Source organism: Oncorhynchus mykiss, chromosome 25, assembly GCF_057628025.1.
Source record: "Oncorhynchus mykiss isolate SJ-2025 chromosome 25, ASM5762802v1, whole genome shotgun sequence".
NCBI classification, from domain to species: domain Eukaryota; kingdom Metazoa; phylum Chordata; class Actinopteri; order Salmoniformes; family Salmonidae; genus Oncorhynchus; species Oncorhynchus mykiss.
Genome location: NC_143046.1, coordinates 24,533,083 through 24,556,608, shown reverse-complemented (window position 1 = coordinate 24,556,608; position 23,526 = coordinate 24,533,083). Strand labels below are relative to the sequence as shown.

The window sequence follows — 23,526 nt, the reverse complement described above, 5'->3', positions numbered from 1 at the left end:
CCATGATTTTGGAATGAGATGTTCGACGAGCAGGTGTCCACATACTTTTGGTCATGTAGTGTATCAACACACTCATAAACTCAACTTGACAACAGTGACTAATTGTCAAATCAGTAAATAATTAACAAATAATATTAAAATTACTTGTGTCATTGTTTTATTAAAGAGTGTGTGTAAATACAAAGGCAAACAATGACATTTTATACATGTGCTTTGATGTTCTATACATGTGCTATGACCTATTCATGCAGTGAATCAAACGCTTAATTCACACTATCAATAAATATATAGGATGAAAGAAATTGCTTGCTGGAGGCCGAGTAGGCTAATCTTGAGAGAGGCGGAGATGAGGACTCGTGCAGGTAGGTGTGTGTATTGAGAGAGAGAGAGAGAGAGAGAGAGAGAGAGAGAGAGACTCGCGGGTGACTTGTTTGCTGAGGATATTGGATTTCTCTATTCATCGTCGTTAGTTCCCTCTCCTCTCTGCCAGCTCTGTGAGGACGTCTGATGCGCTGACCAGCCCTGCTGTAGCCTGTCACTCTCGGGGTTGTCTAGCCGTGGACACAGACTGGACTGGACATCCGTGATTGTATTTTTAAAAACGAGCTGGTACATTACCACACCTTTGTTGCGCGTTGAAGACACTATATGAACAGTGAAGGGACTTTCCGTGAACGAAGAGACTCCTGGTTTTCAGTTGGGGTTTATTTTACGCGTATTTTTCTGTGAAGGTTACGGATCTTGCTCAAGAATAAGGGCGTTTTAGAAGATGAAGACAAGTGAATGATCACACGAATATATGTGCTACTGTAAACCAAGACATTGCCCTGAGTAGATCCTAACGTCATTCCGTTGTGGTTTAACACAAATCAGCTTCCTTGGATCTTACTTTTGTTGTGTTAGTGTATTTTTGCATAATATATTTTTCCCCCACTGATTTTTGGATTAGCAGAACTGTAGAATTAATATAATACAGGGAATACTCACCAAGAGGGAAAATGGGGAACAGTGTCTAGAACTGGTGAGTGAAGCGAGGTTACTATATGATAAGCAGAATAATCGATTTCAATTTCATTCACACATGCGTATGTGTGTGTGTCTGTGCGTGTGTGCGTGAGAGTGTTTAAGAATTTATTATATCTGCATTAAAATATGCTTTTGGCATATGTCAATCTTTGTCAATCCAATCAACGACAGAGCATTAACACGTCAACATGCTGTCAGGAAAAAAATAGTGCATGACTGAAGCTTAAATTCACTTGTCATTGTTGGCTGTAACTACACTCCCCTATAGCATACAAATGTATTTGTTCAGTGAAGCTAAAACGTTTGATTTGGCTCTATGCTCCAGCATTTTGGATTTTAGATCAAATTATTTATACGAGGTGACGGTACAGAATGTCACTTTTTATTTGAGGGTATTTTCATAAATATGTTTTATCGTTTAGAAATGAAAGCACTTTATGTATCTCGTCACATTTTGGAGTCACTGATGACTGTTTCTGAACACTTCGACATTAATGTGGATGCTACCATGATTACGGATAATCATGAATGAATCGTGAATCGTGAATAATGATAAGTGGTAAGTTTTTAGAGGCAAAAATATCATAACATTTTATCTCAAATCCAAAATATTGGAGTATAGAGCCCAATTAAACGTTTTAGCTTCACCATCCAAATAAAATAAGTAGAAGAGTACATTCTCAATCTCTAATAAAAAATTTACTTTGTAGTATTATGCAAATGGGTTCAATAGATTACACAGCCATTGTTGTGCAGAGTGTTCTGCAGAGTGCTGGTCAATGTTTACCTATATATAATAATTCCGAGCAGCATCTCATTGGATCTACTACACTGGTCACGTTGCCTCTACTGCCATGTTAGGATCAGAAACCGACTGACAGTATGAGTCAGTGTTGGCAACTACCTCAACTACACGATGATATCATCCACAGAGTTGAGAGCGGACTAGAGTTTTTTAAATGAAGCTCCTGGCTCCTTCTAGTCACTATGCAGTTAATACTCCAAGAATGTAAATTCTTAAACCCTTACATGTACCTATGTTTGTCATCTGTTGATGTGTGTCTTTCTTTGTTTGCTGAAATCCATACTTTTTTTTTAATCAAACATGAATCAAATACAACCATGAGTTTCCTTGCTGAGATTCAATTGGCACATCTTAGTTTCCATCTTAGAGCAACAGCAATAAGGTAACATGAGGAAAGAGTAAGAAATACACAGCTGTCCTAAATAATGTCAATTCACTCCATTTAAACTACATGGCTTGTATGCTAAACTTACCTTTCTTATCTTGCCTCTGTGTAATCATTAACCTTGCGGGGATACATTGTAAACGCGACTACTTCCTCAAACAGGGTGTTACTATTCTGCTCTTCACAGCACTAGTAGCATAGTAGGCTAAATGCTATTTATCAGTTCCTGGACTTACACCATTATTTTGTTAGAATTATATTCGTACAGTGTAGCCTAGTGTACAGCTTATGTTTTTGAGGTCTGAGGATCATCATAGCCCCTGCGTAAATTTCCCACGTGTGTAGGATGATTTCGTAGAGAGCTTCTGAGGGACGTGTGTATCCCAGGTAGGCAAATGTATTCTCTATATCGTAATAGTCATAAATCAACAGCTATTGAATATTCAAACCATACAGGGGTACTAGAGTAGGAAACATGTTGGAGATGTGGCCCCAGTGGCATGTTACCTATCATTTTCATTTCATTGTGAATGCGAACAGTATCCCAACTTTTTACAGAGCCTCAGCCACCTCTCACTGAACACACATTCACTCTGTCACAATCTATAAATGATGGATTCCTTGATACAGGATGTATTTGAGTTTGTAGTGCATGGATGGGTCCCCTATGAGGTATTATGATTATACTAGGCTTAGAAAACCTGTTAGGTGGGCAGAGACACTCAAGACCTTCTGGCTGACATCCACACCAAAGGCATTAGCCCTGCTACAACTTTCCCACACCCTCATCTCCAGTCCCCTCCACCCCTCGCCTCCACCCTGCTCCTCCCAGGACTCCAGGGTCTGAGGGGGAGTGAGGGGGTTCATGTTTCCCACCCTCCCCTAAACACGCAGGCAGCATGAAGCTCCAGCCTGAGAGATCCTCCCCAGTAGCTCTAATGCTACTGTAGCTGATCTTTTCACACAGAGATGCTCTAACCACCAGACCCCTGCATGTAGCCTTCTCTAACCACCAGACCTCTGCATGTAGCCAGCTCTCTAACCACCAGACCCCTGCATGTAGCCTTCTCTAACCACCATATCTCTGCATGTAGCCTTCTCTAACCACCAGACCCCTGCATGTAGCCTTCTCTAACCACCATATCTCTGCATGTAGCCTTCTATAACCACCAGACCCCTGCATGTAGCCTTCTCTAACCACCAGACCCCTGCATGTAGCCAGCTCTCTAACCACCAGACCCCTGCATGTAGCCTTCTCTAACCACCAGACCCCTGCATGTAGCCTTCTCTCTAACCACCAGACCCCTGCATGTAGCCTTCTCTCTAACCACAAGACCTCTGCATGTAGCCAGCTCTCTAACCACCAGACCCCTGCATGTAGCCAGCTCTCTAACCACCAGACCTCTGCATGTAGCCTTCTCTCTAACCACAAGACCTCTGCATGTAGCCAGCTCTCTAACCACCAGACCCCTGCATGTAGCCTTCTCTAACCACCAGACCCCTGCATGTAGCCAGCTCTCTAACCACCAGACCCCTGCATGTAGCCTTCTCTAACCACCAGACCCCTGCATGTAGCCTTCTCTAACCACCAGACCCCTGCATGTAGCCTTCTATAACCACCAGACCCCTGCATGTAGCCTTCTCTAACCACCAGACCCCTGCATGTAGCCAGCTCTCTAACCACCAGACCCCTGCATGTAGCCTTCTCTAACCACCAGACCCCTGCATGTAGCCAGCTCTCTAACCACCAGACCTCTGCATGTAGCCAGCTCTCTAACCACCAGACCCCTGCATGTAGCCTTCTCTAACCACCAGACCCCTGCATGTAGCCAGCTCTCTAACCACCAGACCTCTGCATGTAGCCTTCTATAACCACCAGACCCCTGCATGTAGCCAGCTCTCTAACCACCAGACCCCTGCATGTAGCCTTCTCTAACCACCAGACCCCTGCATGTAGCCAGCTCTCTAACCACCAGACCCCTGCATGTAGCCAGCTCTCTAACCACCAGACCTCTACATGTAGCCTTCTCTAACCACCAGACCTCTGCATGTAGCCTTCTCTAACCACCAAACCCCCGCATGTAGCCAGCTCTCTAACCACAAGACCTCTGCATGTAGCCAGCTCTCTAACTACCAGAACCCGGCATGTAGCCTTCTCTAACCACCAGACCCCTGCATGTAGCCTTCTCTAACCACCAGACCTCTGCATGTAGCCTTCTCTCTAACCACAAGACCTCTGCATGTAGCCAGCTCTCTAACTACCAGAACCCGGCATGTAGCCTTCTCTAACCACCAGACCCCTGCATGTAGCCTTCTATAACCACCAGAACCGTGCATGTAGCCTTCTCTAACCACCAGAACCCTGCATGTAGCCTTCTCTAACCACCAGACCCCCGCATGTAGCCAGCTCTCTAACCACCAGACCTCTGCATGTAGCCAGCTCTCTAAGCACCAGACCCCTGCAGGTAGCCTTCTATAACCACCAGAACCCTGCATGTAGCCTTCTATAACCACCAGACCTCTGCATGTAGCCTTCTCTCTAACCACAAGACCTCTGCATGTAGCCAGCTCTCTAACCACCAGACCCCTGCATGTAGCCTTCTCTAACCACCAGACCCCTGCATGTAGCCAGCTCTCTAACCACCAGACCCCTGCATGTAGCCTTCTCTAACCACCAGACCCCTGCATGTAGCCTTCTCTAACCACCAGACCCCTGCATGTAGCCTTCTATAACCACCAGACCCCTGCATGTAGCCTTCTCTAACCACCAGACCCCTGCATGTAGCCAGCTCTCTAACCACCAGACCCCTGCATGTAGCCTTCTCTAACCACCAGACCCCTGCATGTAGCCAGCTCTCTAACCACCAGACCTCTGCATGTAGCCAGCTCTCTAACCACCAGACCCCTGCATGTAGCCTTCTCTAACCACCAGACCCCTGCATGTAGCCAGCTCTCTAACCACCAGACCTCTGCATGTAGCCTTCTATAACCACCAGACCCCTGCATGTAGCCAGCTCTCTAACCACCAGACCCCTGCATGTAGCCTTCTCTAACCACCAGACCCCTGCATGTAGCCAGCTCTCTAACCACCAGACCCCTGCATGTAGCCAGCTCTCTAACCACCAGACCTCTACATGTAGCCTTCTCTAACCACCAGACCTCTGCATGTAGCCTTCTCTAACCACCAAACCCCCGCATGTAGCCAGCTCTCTAACCACAAGACCTCTGCATGTAGCCAGCTCTCTAACTACCAGAACCCGGCATGTAGCCTTCTCTAACCACCAGACCCCTGCATGTAGCCTTCTCTAACCACCAGACCTCTGCATGTAGCCTTCTCTCTAACCACAAGACCTCTGCATGTAGCCAGCTCTCTAACTACCAGAACCCGGCATGTAGCCTTCTCTAACCACCAGACCCCTGCATGTAGCCTTCTATAACCACCAGAACCGTGCATGTAGCCTTCTCTAACCACCAGAACCCTGCATGTAGCCTTCTCTAACCACCAGACCCCCGCATGTAGCCAGCTCTCTAACCACCAGACCTCTGCATGTAGCCAGCTCTCTAAGCACCAGACCCCTGCAGGTAGCCTTCTATAACCACCAGACCCCTGCATGTAGCCAGCTCTCTAACCACCAGAACCCGGCATGTAGCCTTCTCTAACCACCAGACCCCTGCATGTAGCCAGCTGTCTAACCACCAGAGCCCTGCATGTAGCCAGCTCTCTAACCACCAGACCCCTGCATGTAGCCTTCTCTAACCACCAGAACCCGGCATGTAGCCTTTTCTAACCAACAGACCTCTGCATGTAGCCTTCTATAACCACCAGAACCCTGCATGTAGCCAGCTCTCTAACCACCAGAACCCTGCATGTAGCCTTCTCTAACCACCAGACCTCTGCATGTAGCCTTCTCTAACCACCAGATCCCTGCATGTAGCCTTCTATAACCACCAGAACCCTGCATGTAGCCTTCTCTAACCACCAGACCCCTGCATGTAGCCTTCTCTAACCACCAGACCCCTGCATGTAGCCAGCTCTCTAACCACCAGAACCCTGCATGTAGCCTTCTCTAACCACCAGACCCCTGCATGTAGCCAGCTCTCTAACCACCAGACCTCTGCATGTAGCCTTCTCTAACCACCAGACCCCTGCATGTAGCCTTCTCTAACCACCAGAACCCTGCATGTAGCCTTCTATAACCACCAGACCCCCGCATGTAGCCAGCTCTCTAACCACCAGACCCCTGCATGTAGCCTTCTATAACCACCAGAACCGTGCATGTAGCCTTCTCTAACCACCAGACCCCTGCATGTAGCCTTCTATAACCACCAGACCCCTGCATGTAGCCAGCTCTCTAACCACCAGACCCCTGCATGTAGCCTTCTATAACCACCAGAACCGTGCATGTAGCCTTCTCTCTAACCACCAGACCTCTGCATGTAGCCTTCTCTAACCACCAGAACCCTGCATGTAGCCAGCTCTCTAACCACCAGACCCCTGCATGTAGCCTTCTCTAACCACCAGACCCCTGCATGTAGCCAGCTCTCTAACCACCAGACCCCTGCATGTAGCCAGCTCTCTAACCACCAGACCCCTGCATGTAGCCTTCTCTAACCACCAGACCCCTGCATGTAGCCAGCTCTCTAACCACCAGACCCCTGCATGTAGCCTTCTCTAACCACCAGACCCCTGCATGTAGCCAGCTCTCTAACCACCAGACCCCTGCATGTAGCCAGCTCTCTAACCACCAGACCCCTGCATGTAGCCTTCTCTAACCACCAGACCCCTGCATGTAGCCAGCTCTCTAACCACCAGACCTCTGCATGTAGCCTTCTCTAACCACCAGAACCCTGCATGTAGCCAGCTCTCTAACCACCAGACCCCTGCATGTAGCCTTCTCTAACCACCAGACCCCTGCATGTAGCCAGCTCTCTAACCACCAGACCCCTGCATGTAGCCTTCTCTAACCACCAGACCTCTGCATGTAGCCTTCTCTAACCACCAGACCTCTGCATGTAGCCAGCTCTCTAACCACCAGACCTCTGCATGTAGCCTTTTCTAACCACCAGACCCCTGCATGTAGCCAGCTCTCTAACCACCAGACCCCTGCATGTAGCCTTCTCTAACCACCAGATCCCTGCATGTAGCCCTAGGCCTATTCTGCTCTCTTTCACTGTTTGTATTTAACTCTCTCTCTCTCAATCTCTCCATCTCTCTGATGACACCTTGGGAAAAGGGCAGAAACCCTTACCTCTGTGTCCTCTCTCACAATGGCTCACATTTATTGAAGTAAGTGCGTCATAGGGAAAAATAAAAGTCATCTTCTGAGGCTCCTCTCCTCTACTGCCAAGAACTTGAGCTTCTTACTGTTAACACACTCATCCATTTACCAACACGATATCGCTCTATGCACTCTCTGCAACGAAACTCAGCAAAAAAAGAAACGTCCCTTTCCCAGGACCCTGTCTTTCAAAGACAATTCGTAAAAATCCAAATAACTTCACAGATCTTCATTGTAAAGGGTTTAAACACTGTTTCCAATGCTTGTTCAATAAACACAGTTGACAGTGAGAGGACATTTCTTTTTTTACGTAGTTTCACTTTAAAGTTGTAAAGTGAAACCTGGGCCCTTATCCACAAAGCATCTCAGAGTAAGAGTGCTGTTCTAGGATCAGTTTTGCCTTTCAGATAATAATAAGATTACATGAACAGACTCTAGATCAGCAGTCCTACTCTGAAGCGCTTTGTGGACACAGGCTCTGAGGGCTCAAGTTCCTCTTTGATAAGGGTTCCTGTGAGTCACCATGGCCAGGGTAGTCATTCAACCTCTCCCTGGTGGATTCCTGCACCACATGTGCCCCAATCCTCCAATCCAGGCCCGGTCTAGAGAGAGAAACAGTTGTGTGCCTAACGAGGACATAATTTACTTTGACGTAACGTGAAATGGAAAGGGGCTTGCCACAGCCCAGAATGTGAGATCATGTTGGGTAGTGTGTATTCAGGGTCTGAGTGTGTCTAAAGGGTCATGTTGGGTAGTGTGTTCTCATGGTCTGAGTGTGTCTAAAGGGTCATGGTGGGTAGTGTGTTCTCATGGTCTGAGTGTGTCTAAAGGGTCATGGTGGGTAGTGTGTTCTCATGGTCTGAGTGTGTCTAAAGGGTCATGATGGGTAGTGTGTATTCAGGGTCTGAGTGTGTCTAAAGGGTCATGTTGGGTAGTGTGTTCTCATGGTCTGAGTGTGTCTAAAGGGTCATGGTGGGTAGTGTGTATTCAGGGTCTGAGTGTGTCTAAAGGGTCATGGTGGGTAGTATGTATTCAGGGTCTGAGTGTGTCTAAAGGGTCATGTTGGGTAGTGTGTATTCAGGGTCTGAGTGTGTCTAAAGGGTCATGGTGGGTAGTGTGTATTCAGGGTCTGAGTGTGTCTAAAGGGTCATGTTGGGTAGTGTGTATTCAGGGTCTGAGTGTGTCGAAAGGGTCATGGTGGGTAGTGTGTATTCAGGGTCTGAGTGTGTCTAAAGGGTCATGGTGGGTAGTGTGTTCTCATGGTCTGAGTGTGTCCAAAGGGTCATGGTGGGTAGTGTGTTCTCATGGTCTGAGTGTGTCTGAGTGGTAAACACAGAGACAGGCTGGGCTGTTAGTCTGTCTGGTGATTGTTGTTATAGGTAATCAAAATACATGGCTTGGACAAATCCAAAAAAGACATCATATTCTACATTCCAACACACACTCGTTATGCTTCAGTCACAATGTCTCTGTCTCTCATGTCTCATCATGTCTCTGTCTCTTATGTCTCATCATGTCTCTGTCTCTTATGTCTCATCATGTCTCTGTCTATCATGTCTCATCATGTCTCTGTCTCTTATGTCTCATCATGTCTCTGTCTCTCATGTCTCATCATGTCTCTGTCTCTCATGTCTCTGTCTCTCATGTCACATCATGTCTCTGTCTCTTATGTCTCATCATGTCTCTGTCTATCATGTCTCATCATGTCTCTGTCTCTTATGTCTCATCATGTCTCTGTCTATCATGTCTCTGTCTCTTATGTCTCATCATGTCTCTGTCTATCATGTCTCATCATGTCTCTTTCTATCATGTCACATCATGTCTCTATCTCTCATGTCACGTCATGTCTCTGTCTATCATGTCTCATCATGTCTCTGTCTCTTATGTCTCATCATGTCTCTGTCTCTTATGTCTCATCATGTCTCTGTCTATCATGTCTCATCATGTCTCTGTCTCTTATGTCTCATCATGTCTCTGTCTCTCATGTCTCATCATGTCTCTGTCTCTCATGTCTCTGTCTCTCATGTCACATCATGTCTCTTTCTGTCATGTCACATCATGTCTCTGTCTATCATGTCTCATCATGTCTCTGTCTCTCATGTCTCATCATGTCTCTGTCTATCATGTCTCATCATGTCTCTGTCTCTTATGTCTCATCATGTCTCTGTCTTTCATGTCTCTGTCTCTCATGTCACATCATGTCTCTGTCTCTCATGTCTCTTTCTCTCATGTCTCTCATGTCTCTGTCTCTCATGTCTTATCATGTCTCTGTCTCTCATGTCTCATCATGTCTCTGTCTCTCATGTCTCATCATGTCTCTGTCTCCCATGTGTCTGTCTCTCATGTGTCTGTCGCTCATGTCTCATCATGTCTCTGTCTCTCATGTCTCATCATGTCTCTGTCTCTCATGTCACATCATGTCTCTGTCTCTCATGCCTCATCATGTCTCTATCTCTCATGTCACATCATGTCTCTGTCTCTCATGTCACATCATGTCTCTGTCTCTCATGTCACATCATGTCTCTGTCTCTCATGTCTCATCATGTTTCTGTCTCTCATGTCACATCATGTCTCTGTCTCTCATGTCTCATCATGTCTCTGTCTCTCATGTCTCATCTTGTCTCTGTCTCTCATGTCATATTATGTCTCTGTCCCTCATGTCTCTGTCTCTCATGTCTCATCATGTCTCTGTCTCTCATGTCTAATCATGTCTCTGTCTCTCATGTCTCATCATGTCTCTGTCTATCATGTCTAATCATGTCTCTGTCTCTCATGTCTCATCATGTCTCTGTCTATCATGTCTCATCATGTCTCTGTCTCTCATGTCTCATCATGTCTCTGTCTCTCATGTTTCATCATGTCTCTGTCTCTCATGTCTAATCATGTCTCTGTCTCTCATGTCTAATCATGTCTCTGTCTCTCATGTCTCATCATGTCTCTATCTCTCATGTCACATCATGTCTCTGTCCCTCATGTCTCTGTCTCTCATGTCTCATCATGTCTCTATCTCTCATGTTTCATCATGTCTCTGTCTCTCATGTCACATCATGTCTCTGTCTCTCATGTCTAATCATGTCTCTGTCTCTCATGTCTAATCATGTCTCTGTCTCTCATGTCTCATCATGTCTCTGTCTCTCATGTCACATCATGTCTCTGTCTCTCATGTCTCATCATGTCTCTGTCTCTCATGTCTCTGTCTCTCATGTCTCATCATGTCTCTGTCTCTCATGTCTAATCATGTCTCTGTCTCTCATGTCTCATCATGTCTCTGTCTATCATGTCTAATCATGTCTCTGTCTCTCATGTCTCATCATGTCTCTGTCTATCATGTCTCATCATGTCTCTGTCTCTCATGTCTCATCATGTCTCTGTCTCTCAAGTTTCATCATGTCTCTGTCTCTCATGTCTAATCATGTCTCTGTCTCTCATGTCTAATCATGTCTCTGTGTCTCATGTCTCATCATGTCTCTATCTCTCATGTCACATCATGTCTCTGTCTCTCATGTCACATCATCTCTCTGTCCCTCATGTCTCTGTCTCTCATGTCTCATCATGTCTCTGTCTCTCATGTCTAATCATGTCTCTGTCTCTCATGTCTCATCATGTCTCTGTCTATCATGTCTAATCATGTCTCTGTCTCTCATGTCTCATCATGTCTCTGTCTATCATGTTTCATCATGTCTCTGTCTCTCATGTCACATCATGTCTCTGTCTCTCATGTCTAATCATGTTTCTGTCTCTCATGTCTAATCATGTCTCTGTCTCTCATGTCTCATCATGTCTCTGTCTCTCATGTCACATCATGTCTCTGTCTCTCATGTCTCATCATGTCTCTGTCTCTCATGTCTCATCATGTCTCTGTCGCTCATGTCTCATCATGTCTCTGTCTCTCATGCCTCTGTCTCTCGTATCTCATCATGTCTCTGTCTCTCATGTCACAACATGTCTCTGTCTCTCATGTCTCATCATGTCTCTGTCTCTCATGTCTCATCATGTCTCTGTCTCTCATGTCTGATCATGTCTCTGTCTCTCATGTCACAGTATGTCTCTCATGTCACATCATGTCTCTGTCTCTCATGTCACATCATGTCTCTGTCTCTCATGTCTCATCATGTTTCTGTCTCTCATGTCACATCATGTCTCTGTCTCTCATGTCTCATCATGTCTCTGTCTCTCATGTCTCATCTTGTCTCTGTCTCTCATGTCATATTATGTCTCTGTCCCTCATGTCTCTGTCTCTCATGTCTCATCATGTCTCTGTCTCTCATGTCTAATCATGTCTCTGTCTCTCATGTCTCATCATGTCTCTGTCTATCATGTCTAATCATGTCTCTGTCTCTCATGTCTCATCATGTCTCTGTCTATCATGTCTCATCATGTCTCTGTCTCTCATGTCTCATCATGTCTCTGTCTCTCATGTCTCATCATGTCTCTGTCTATCATGTCTAATCATGTCTCTGTCTCTCATGTCTCATCATGTCTCTGTCTATCATGTCTCATCATGTCTCTGTCTCTCATGTCTCATCATGTCTCTGTCTCTCAAGTTTCATCATGTCTCTGTCTCTCATGTCTAATCATGTCTCTGTCTCTCATGTCTAATCATGTCTCTGTGTCTCATGTCTCATCATGTCTCTATCTCTCATGTCACATCATGTCTCTGTCTCTCATGTCACATCATGTCTCTGTCCCTCATGTCTCTGTCTCTCATGTCTCATCATGTCTCTGTCTCTCATGTCTAATCATGTCTCTGTCTCTCATGTCTCATCATGTCTCTGTCTATCATGTCTAATCATGTCTCTGTCTCTCATGTCTCATCATGTCTCTGTCTATCATGTTTCATCATGTCTCTGTCTCTCATGTCACATCATGTCTCTGTCTCTCATGTCTAATCATGTTTCTGTCTCTCATGTCTAATCATGTCTCTGTCTCTCATGTCTCATCATGTCTCTGTCTCTCATGTCACATCATGTCTCTGTCTCTCATGTCTCATCATGTCTCTGTCTCTCATGTCTCATCATGTCTCTGTCGCTCATGTCTCATCATGTCTCTGTCTCTCATGCCTCTGTCTCTCGTATCTCATCATGTCTCTGTCTCTCATGTCACAACATGTCTCTGTCTCTCATGTCTCATCATGTCTCTGTCTCTCATGTCTCATCATGTCTCTGTCTCTCATGTCTGATCATGTCTCTGTCTCTCATGTCACAGTATGTCTCTCATGTCACATCATGTCTCTGTCTCTCATGTCTCATCATGTCTCTTTCTCTCATGTCTCTGTCTCTCATGACTCTGTCTCTCATGTCTCATCATGTGTCTGTCTCTCATGTCTCTGTCTCTCATGTCTCTGTTTCTCATGTCTTAACATGTCTCTGTCTCTCATCATGTCTCTGTCTCTCATGTGTCTGTTTCTCATGTCTCTGTCGCTCATGTCTCATCATGTCTCTGTCTCTCATGTCTCATCATGTCTCTATCTTTCATGTCTCTGTCTTGCATGTCTTATCATGTCTCTGTCTCTCCTGTCTCATCATGTCTCTGTCTCTCATGTCACATTATGTCTCTGTCGCTCCACTGTCCAGTGGGGGTAATAAAGGATAAAGAATCTGGACAGACATTATGAAATTAGTAATGCAGCGGTATTAGATTTGCATCGGTTTCCAATTATTTGTAGTTGATTGCATTAAGCGGCAATTATTCTTGCATGGTTGTGCAAAATCAATGTAAAGAACATTTGACAATCCTTTTTGATTCGCACCAAAAGATCTTATGGTAACTAGAAAATTATTTATTCTATCCAGGCACTGATTCTCTACCAACTGAGCTACAGAGGAACCACCCTACTGAACAAAAATAGAAATGCAACATGTAACAATTTCAACAATTTTATTGAGTTACAGTTCATAGAAGGAAATCAGTCAATTTAAATAAATACATTTGGCCCTAATCTATGGATTTCACATGACTGGGCAGGGGTGCAGCCATGAGTGGGCCTGGGAGGGCAGAGGCCCACCCACTTGGAGTCAAGCACATCCAACGGTGGAGTCAAGCCCATCCAATCAGAATCAGTTTATCCACAAAAAAAGGGCTTTATTACAGACAGAAATACTCCTTAGAACCCTTCCTCCCAAATTCTTTAACTACGTTGTAGGCGGCGTATGGTAGAGAAATGAACATTAAATGATCTGTTAACAGCTCTGTTGGACATTCCTGCAGTCAGCATGCCAACTGGACACTTCTTCAAATCTTGTGACATCTGTGGCATTGTGTTGTGTGACAAAACTGCAAGTTTTAGAGTGACCTTTTATTATCCTCAACACAAGGTGCACCTATGTATTGATCATGCCGTTTCATGATATGCCACACCTGTTAGGTGGATGGAGTATGGAGCAAAGGAGAAATGCTCAATAACAGGGATGTAGGCCCGGCTGGTTGCCTCTAACACACACACTCCCAGGTAGTGTTTATTGGAAGAATATTCCCAAAGAGGTTTACGCTGGGGATTGATGAAGCTGATCCAGGATGGTGGTGGCTGTTCAACAGAGGGATTTAGGGAAGTGTTCATGTTATGCTCAGCCTCTCTCTCTCTCTCACTGATATGCCTTACCACAGAAAGAAGATGGGTGGCGTATGGGTGGAGAAATGGAATACTGCAATGGTAACTTGATAGTTTGTGTGTGTGTGTGTGTGTGTGTGTGTGTGTGTGTGTGTGTGTGTGTGTGTGTGTGTGTGTGTGTGTGTGTGTGTGTGTGTGTGTGTGTGTGTGTGTCTACATGGGTGCATGTGTGTAACACAATACACTCATTTGTCTGCAGCTGAATCCCCCACACCACAAACAAAGGAAGGCGGTTTATGGTTTGTTAGAAAGTGCGCTGAGACATAAGCTTGGAATTTTTCGCTCTCTATGTTGGCGTTAACTCCACTCAACTTGGCAGAAGCGGCCCTGGCCTTACTCATTCTCCTCAGGCATAGTGCTGGACGCCAATAGACTTTTGGGGTCCTGTTGTGACTGTGGAGAATGGTGTGCCAAATGGCTCCCATGCCAGCAGTCCCCACTGGGAGGACAGGCTGCTGAAGGGCCATCTGTACAGGCATCCTGACATGGAGGGTGGAGAAGTAGGGCAGGGAAAGGAATGGATGGACTAGTGGAGGGGAAAGATGCATTATAGTGGAGAGAGAGAAAAACATCATGGTTTATTATTGTGATGATCAATAACTACTGTGCTCAAATGACATCCTATTTTTAAAAAACACGTCTGGGCTCAAATTGAGATAAAGCCCACAGAATCACTACAAAGCAAACAACTTTCAAAGAACATCCCCGATTTAGGCCAGTAGTGCTACAACGCTCCGAAGAACTCTCACTCTCACTACGCCCCAAAACAGTGTCAGCACTACAAGTATGCCAATGTTTTTTTAGAGCAGTTCCTAAAAATGGAAAAGGCGCTAAAATAATGAACTTGCTAATAGAGTTAACAACCGGAGCTGAAATTAGATGACAAGTGTTATAGATGTTCAGAGAGGAGAGAGTTAGGGGAGGGGAGAGGAGAGAGTCAGGGGGAGGGGAGAGGAGAGAAGAGAGAGTCAGGGGGAGGGGGAGAGGAGAGAGTCAGGGGGAGGAGAGAGGAGAGAAGAGAGAGTCAGGGGGAGGGGAAGAGGAGAGAGTCAGGGGAAGGGGAGAGGAGAGAAGAGAGAGTCAGGGGGACGGGGAGAGGAGAGAGTCAGGGCGGAGGAGAGAGGAGAGAAGAGAGAGAGAGTCAGGGGGAGGGGGAGAGGGAGAGGAGAGAGTCAGGGGGTGGGGGAGAGGAGAGAGTCAGGGGAAGGGGAGAGGAGAGAAGAGAAGAGAGAGTCAGGGGGACGGGGAGAGGAGAGAGTCAGGGCGGAGGAGAGAGGAGAGAAGAGAGAGTCAGGGGGGGAGGAGAGAGTCAGGGGTGGGGAGAGGAGAGAGTCAGGCGGAGGGGGAGAGGAGGGAGTCAGGGGGTGGGGGAGAGGAGAGTAGAGAGTCAGGCGGGGGGGGAGTTATGGGGAGGGGAGAGGAGAGGAGAGAGTTAGAGGGAGGGGATGAAGTTAGGGGAGTGGGAGAGGAGGGAGTTAGGGGGGGGGCAGAGAGTTAAGGGGAGGGGAGTGGAGTGAGTTAGGGTTAGGGGAGGGGAGTAGGTTAGGGAGAGGGGAGTGGAGTGAGTTAGGGGGAGGGGAATGGAGGGAGTTAGGGGGAGGGGGATGGAGAGAGTTAGGGGGAGGGGGATGGAGGGAGTTAGGGGGAGGGGAGTGGAAGGAGTTAGGGGGAGGGGAGAGGAGGGAGTTAGGGGGAGGGGAGAGCAGGGTGTTAGGGGGAGGGGAGAGGAGGGACATAGGGGTAGGGGGAGAGGAAGGAGTTAGGGGGAGGGGAGAGGAAGGGGAGGGGAGAGGAGAGGAGGGGAAGAGGAGAGGAGAGGCTGAGGAAGACGAGCGGCTGAGGAAGAAAAGCTACTAGTTCGGTCAGAGATAGAGAAGGTTTCCTTAGACAGATGGCCTCAGGCTTCCTGCCCTGGGGTGGAATGTCTCCTCTTCTCACCCCTATTCGTCCCTTCTTACCTCTTCCTCACCCCACCTCCTCACCCACCAAAGGGAGGGTAAGGGTAACATTTGACATCTCCTTGTCCGGGGGGGATCAATCCTGAATGACCTTTGAACTAGGAAATTACAATAACAAAACAAAGTGTGCTGCCATACCCATAGAGGATGTTTCATGTCACCATTGGCATCTGAGAGGTGACTCTGAAAGGTTTTTGTAATATCTTCCTCATTCATAACACTTGAATATAAGGATCTTGTCGATCCAATTGGCTGTCAGTTATAACATGTTCTACTATATAGATGTCCAGAGGGAGCTGGTACACTTTATATACAACAGTATGTGGACACCCCTTCAAAGTAGTGCATTCGGCTATTTCAGCCACACCTGTTGCTGACCGGTGTATACAATTGAGCACACAGCCATGCAATCTCCATAGACAAACATTGGCAGTAGAATGGCCTGACTGAAGAGCTCAGTGACTTTCAACGTGGCATGGTCATACGATGCCACCTATCCAACAAGTCAGTTCGGCAAATCTCTGCCCTGCTAGAGCTGCCCCGTTCAACTGTAAGTTATTGCTGTTACTGTGAAATGGAAACATCTAGGAGCAACAACGGCTCAGCTGTGAAGTGGTATGCCACACAAGCTCAGAGAACAGGATTGCCGAGTGCTGAAGCGCGTGGCACATAACAATTGTCTGTCCTCAGTTGCAACACTCACTACCAAGTTCCAAACTGCCTCTGGAAGCAACGTCAGCACAATAACTGTTCGTCGGGAGCTTCATGAAATGGGTTTCCATGGCCAAGAAGCCGCACACATGCCTAAGATTACCATGAGCAATGCCAAGCGTCGGCTGGAGTGGTGTAAAGCTTTCCGCATTGGATTCTGGAGCAGTGGAAGGGCGTTCTCCGGTGTGCTGAATCACGCTTCACCATCTGGCAGTCCGACGGACGAATCTAGGTTTGGCGGATGCCAGGAGAACGCTACCTGCCCCAATGCATAGTACCAACTGTAAAGTTTGGTGGAGGAGGAATAATGGTCTAGGGCTGTTTTTCATGCTTCGGGCTAGGCCCCTTAGTTCCAGTGAAGGGAAATCTTAAAAATACAGTATACAATGACATTCTATGCTTCCAACTTTGTGGCAACAGTTTGGGGAAGGACCTTTCCTGTTTCAGCATGACAATACCCCTGTGCAAAAAGCCAGGTTCATACAGAAATGGTTTGTCGAGGTCGGTGTGGAATAACTTGACTGGCCTGCACAGAGCCTTGACCTCAACCCCATCGAACACCTTTAGGATGAATTGGAACACCGACTGCGACCAAGGCCTAATCACCCAACATCAGTGCATCACCTCACTAATGCTCTGAACGGAAGCAAGTCCCCGCAGCAATGTTCCAACATCTAGTGGAAAGCCTTCCCAGAAGAGTGGAGGCTGTTATAGCAGCAATGTTCCAACATCTAGTGGAACGCCTTCCCAGAAGAGTGGAGGCTGTTATAGCAGCAATGTTCCAACATCTAGTGGAAAGCCTTCCCAGAAGAGTGGAGGCTGTTATAGCAGCAATGTTCCAACATCTAGTGGAAAGCCTTCCCAGAAGAGTGGAGGCTGTTATAGCAGCAATGTTCCAACATCTAGTGGAAAGCCTTCCCAGAAGAGTGGAGGCTGTTATAGCAGCAATGTTCCAACATCTAGTGGAACGCCTTCCCAGAAGAGTGGAGGCTGTTATAGCAGCAATGTTCCAACATCTAGTGGAAAGCCTTCCCAGAAGAGTGGAGGCTGTTATAGCAGCAATGTTCCAACATCTAGTGGAAAGCCTTCCCAGAAGAGTGGAGGCTGTTATAGCAGCAATGTTCCAACATCTAGTGGAAAGCCTTCCCAGAAGAGTGGAGGCTGTTATAGCAGCAATGTTCCAACATCTAGTGGAAAGCCTTCCCAGAAGAGTGGAGGCTGTTATAGCAGCAATGTTCCAACATCTAGTGGAAAGCCTTCCCAGAAGAGTGGAGGCTGTTATAGCAGCAATGTTCCAACATCTAGTGAAAAGCCTTCCCAGAAGAGTGGAGGCTGTTATAGCAGCAATGTTCCAACATCTAGTGGAAAGCCTTCCCAGAAGAGTGGAGGCTGTTATAGCAGCAATGTTCCAACATCTAGTGGAAAGCCTTCCCAGAAGAGTGGAGGCTGTTATAGCAGCAATGTTCCAACATCTAGTGGAAAGCCTTCCCAGAAGAGTGTAAGCTGCTTTTTAATTTTTTTTACATGTAAAACATTGTATCCGGAGTGAAACCAAACATGATTTTAGACCAAACATGATTTTGTAACCTTTATTTAACTAGGCAAGTCAGTTAAGATCTAATTCTTATTTTACAATGACGGCCTACCCCGGCCAAACCCGGACGACCCTGGGCCAATTGTGCACCGTGCAATGTGATGTGATGCAGAGGTGACACCTCTAACACTGAGCTGCCTTGTCTTAGACCACTGCACCACTCGGGAGCCCCTTATTTGAGCAGCAAAGCGGAGACCAACTCCATAGTAACGCCCATGATTTTGGAATGAGACGTTCGACGAGCAGGTATCAACATACTTTTGGTCATGTACTGTATGACATACTAAATAATAAATCCTCTGTCTCCTCCCTGCTAGATACTGTCTCTCAGACATAGGATAACAGCTAGGATCTCTGCCTGCTGCTGTACAGAGACACAACTGGTCTTGTCCTCGCTTCACTCTGATTTTGGGAGTGATAAATTGACATGAAAATTGAAATTGACACTGTAAAACAGCCCGGGTGTCTATACTGCCTCAGCCTCTATAGGCTTTTATACAGCTTCCAAGGTCTCTGAATAAGACACTAAAACAGCCTGGGCCAGGCTGAATAAAAAAGTTGGAAGAGGGGCTCTCAACCTTGGATTGACCCTGGTGTAAACAAAGCCCTGACTGTACTCAGGAAGCAATGGATTTTACCCCCTGACCTCTAACCCTTGACCTCTGTGTCTGAGAGGGCAGACTGAGATTTAATGCCTGACTGAATCAGCTGGCCTATTGTGAATCTGTCCTCAATGGCCCTACTCATTAACCCTTTAACCCCAACAGGCCCCTTAATCCTATATGTCTAAGAATCCAGACAGAGATTTGCTACCTCACTGATTCAGCCAGCCGCTCCCACTCCTCTCTCCACTACACTACCGTCTGATTTTAGAGTTGTCCCCAATTCCCCAACTCCCCTGACCTCTAACCTCTGTGTCTGAGAGAGCAGGCTGGTAGCTGTGTCTCTCCTCTCTCTCCTGCCTCTCCTTTCTGCCTCACTGACAGACAAGTGTGTGAGTCATTCAGGTTGGGGAACAGGTTTCACAGAGAGAGAGGGAGAGAGAGAGAGAGAGAGAGAGAGAGAGAGAGGGGGGGGGAGAGAGACAGAGAGAGAGAGGGGGTAGAGAGAGGAAGAGAGAGAGAGAAAGGGGGGTTAGAGAGAGGGGGGGTATAGAGAGAGTGGGGAGAGAGAGGAGAAGAGAGAGAGAAAGGGGGGTTAGAGAGAGAGAAGGGGTAGAGGGAGAGAGTGGGGTTAGAAAGAAAGAGGGGGGGTAGAGAGAGAGTGGGGTAGAGGGAGAGAGTGGGGTTAGAGAGAGAAAGGGGGAGTAAGAGAGATTGGGGTAGAGAGAGGGAGTGGGGTTAGAGAGAGAAAGGGGGAGTAAGAGAGATTGGGGTAGAGAGAGGGAGTAGAGAGAGAGGGTAGAGAGAGGGGGAGTTGAGAGAAAGGGGGGTAGAGAGAGTGGGAGAGAGGGGGGTAGAGAGAGACAGAGCGAGAGAGAGAGGGGGGGGAATTGAGAGAGAACGGGGAGAGAGGGGGGGGTAGAGAGAGGGGGAGAGAGGGGAGAGAGAGCGAGAGGGGGGTGAGAGAAAGGGGGGAGTAGAGAGAGAACGGGGAGAGAGAGAGAGGGGGGGTAGAGAGAGGGGGAGAGAGGGGGGAGAGAGAGAGAGATGGAGAGAGAGAGAGAGAGAGAGAGAGAGAGAGAGCACAACGTAGAACACCAAATAATGCATGCAGAGCAGAATTAGGTCGATACCCGCTAATTATCAAAATCCAGAAAAGAGCCAATAAATTCTACAACCACCTAACAGGAAGCATTTCCCAAACCTTCCATAACAAAGCCATCGCCTACAGAGAGATGAACCTGGAGAAGAGTCCCCTAAGCAAGCTGGTACTGGGGCTCTGTTCACACTCTGTCCTGGGGATCACCCACAGCCCAGGACAGCAACACAATTAGACCCAACCAAATCATGAGAAAACAAAAAGATAATTACTTGTTACATTGGAAAGAATTAACCAAAAAACTGAGCAAACTGGAATGCTATTTGGCCCTAAACAGAGAATACACAATGGCAAAATATCTGACCACTGTGACTGACCCAAAATGAAGGAAAGCTTTGACTATATAAAGACTCAGACCTGTCTCTCAAGCGAAGACAGGCTATGTGCACACTGCCCACAAAATTAGGTGAAACTGAGCTGCACTTTCTAACCTCCTGCCAAATGTATGACCATATTAGAGACATATATTTCCCTCAGATTACACAGATCCACAAATAATTCAAAAACAAACCCAGTTTTGATAAACTCCCATATCTATTGTGTGAAATACGACAGTGTACCATCACAGCAGCAAGATTTGTGACCTGTTGCCACAAGAAAAGAGCACCCAGTGAAGAACAAACACCATTGTAAATACAACCCATATTTATGCTTATTTCTTTTCCCTTTTGTAGAGAGGAGAGGGTGTCTCTGTATGAGAGTGACAATGGAAGAAAGAAACAAAGAAAGAAAGAAAGAAAGAAAGAATGAAAAAAAGAAAGAAAGAAAGAAAGAAAGAAAGAATGAAAGAAAGAAAGAAAGAAAGAGAGAGAGAAAGGGAACATGTGAAAAAAGAGAAAGATATGGAGGGAGGAGTCTGACAGCCTTAGCACCTCAGTCAAGCGAATGCCTTTCTTTCAAGGGCAGAGTATGTGTGCTCACGGGCTGTATGTGTGTGTGCGTGTGTGTGTAAATCTCTGCAGACTGTGGCACCCTGTGTTAATCCTAACAGAACAAAGCAAGAGGCTCCCCATGATGGTAAGGATAGCAGCCCCACTGGAACAAAAGGGTGTCTGTAGGTGGCTGTATATCCACTCCACAATGAGACTTACACAATGAGACTTACATCTGTCTAGATTCTACACACACACACACACTTCTGCTGCTGCTGTTGGTCTCGGCCAGGTAGTATGATAAACACCTGCTGAGTTTTAGTTGATGTGATGTTCCAGGCCCTATGGGAATGTGACGGAAGAACATCTTAATCCTTAATAGTCTAGTAGCTATGTTGTCTATGGCATTAGCTAACATTAGCTAATAGCCAATAACAATGTAGGCTGTGTATAGCGGTTTGCAGTTGTGATATGAAGGTTTGGCTTGGTCACATACAGCTGATGTGTTGTGCACTGAAGTCCACAAGCAAAGGTAAAAGGTGAGAGTAGGAGAGCACGTAGATGCAAGAAGGAATTATAAAACAATCACAGGTATCATGCTGTTTGTATGTGGCTGCTATGAAAGTGAACTGTGTTCGCATGTGATCAGGGGTGTATTCATTCTGCCGAGTCTGTTGAAAAACGCTGAATGTCGCACTAACTGTCACCTTGATTGCACATTTTTCTCTCGACCTGCGTACCTACATTGTAGACTTTCATTCATAGGCTAGGTTGTAGCAACCTCATGATGGGTACAGGTAAAATGTGAGTATCATGTAGTAGCCTAAACATTGAACTGGGTGAATGGAATAAAAATGACAGTCATCCAATATGCTGTAATAGAAATAAGGCCATGCTCATAAAGACAATAGTCATCCTCCCTCATCCTAAACGTCACCAACCGCCACTGGTCCGAACGGTTTGGCCTACTAACTAATATGATCCCACTTTGGGAAGGGGAGACTCTCAACGAACACAATCATGTTCTCCGTTTGCAATGACCCCCCCCCCCCCCCCCCCCCCCCCAACTGTCACAAGACTTCTGAAGGTAATTGCCTTCCCTAGGTATTTCATTTGGACAAGGTTGTGTAAGTCAGGGAAACCACTCCACTGACCCTTGTGCCCCTGCTGCTGGTCAGGTGTATTGATTTGAAGGATCGGTATGATGTGTAATTAATAGACACTTTTTAGGACGTCAATATAAATGAATGTCTTTATGGTTGTTTGTAATTTTGTCCTGTCTTTTAATCATTATGTGTTCTTGTTTTTACCATCGAGGACCACTTTGGAAATAAGCGTTTTAATTAATACTTTCAAGTGATATCCTCTGGGTCCACATTGTACATTTTGTTGTATATGCCCAAAATAAATTAAATGGAGGTAATTTTGTGCCAACAAAAAAGGAGTTAAATATGTATACAAAAAAACCCTCAAATGTTTCCTGAGCTTTCTTATATCTCCTAGACATAGGGCAGACACTTCAAACCCTTCTTCTGCATGATAGACTTTTTTACAGTCTGTTTTTCCATTTATGAATGTGTTATTCAATGCATTTGTGTGGGCTATAGTAGTATTGCCCAAATTCAATATTTTATCAAATAAATACAAAGGTGTTATATCTTCAGGTATAGCCGTGGGAAGTAGGCGTGCTGAAAAATCATAACGTTTTATTGGGCCTTTAATAGTGCTGTAGTAGCGGACCGATATAAATACATAAATACTGAACCCCCTTTGACTTTTAGAGGTGTTAACAGCAGGTTGGTTCTACAGTAGGTTATGGGTGTGTCTGCAGGGGGATCTCACCTATTTTGCTGGAAATTGTGCAAAAAGCATTGCAGCATAATTCATAATTATTTTGCCGCGGCTAAATGTGTCTGATACTGTAGATGTGTGTCAGCACTACTGTAAAACACATCAGACAGGATGTGTGTATTATTGTTTCCTATACTGCTAGACCATGATGCATCACCTGGCAATATTGTCATGTCATGAATAAATGATGGGGCTGATTTGTGTGTTTGTGCGTGTGTGTGTGTGTGCATATGTGTGCCTGCGTCCGTGTGTAACAGAGGTACCAACTGAGCACCCACACACTCACACGCACACTCATGCTCATCCGCTCATCCGTCTCTGGGCTAATACAGGGGATTAGTTTCTACGAACAGTGGTGACACATGGTTGAACTCACAGATGTCCTGCCACACCCATCATGGCCACAGAGCTGTACAGGCCTAACTACACAGTCAGCCAGTCAGCCAGTCAATCAACCAGTTAGTTATCCAGTCAGCCAGGCAGTCAGCCAGTTATCCACTTAGTCAGTCATCCAGCCAGCCAGTCAGCAAGCCAGACAGACAGTTAGCCAGTCATAGTCATTCATCCAGTCAGTTAGCCAGGCAGTCATCCAGGCAGTCAGCCAGGCAGTCAGCTAGTCAGCCAGTTATCCAGCCAGCAAGCCAGACAGACAGTTAGCCAGTCATAGTCATTCAGCC

At 46.3% G+C, this 23,526-nt stretch overlaps 1 protein-coding gene across 4 annotated transcripts in view; it reads left to right on the top strand.

The window, feature by feature from the left end:
* Positions 1–374: 374 nt before the first annotated feature.
* Positions 375–23,526, top strand: part of LOC110504812 (ras-GEF domain-containing family member 1C) — a 41,690-nt gene continuing 18,538 nt past the window's right edge. For 2 of the 4 annotated variants that reach the window (XM_090219441.1, XM_090219440.1), the window contains exon 1: positions 2,353–2,603. The gene's annotated coding sequence lies outside the window, so the exon portion shown is untranslated. Of the gene's footprint in view, positions 1,022–2,352; positions 2,604–23,526 lie in introns of those variants that run through there. The other 2 variants (XM_036970140.2, XM_036970139.2) reach the window with 2 other exon arrangements.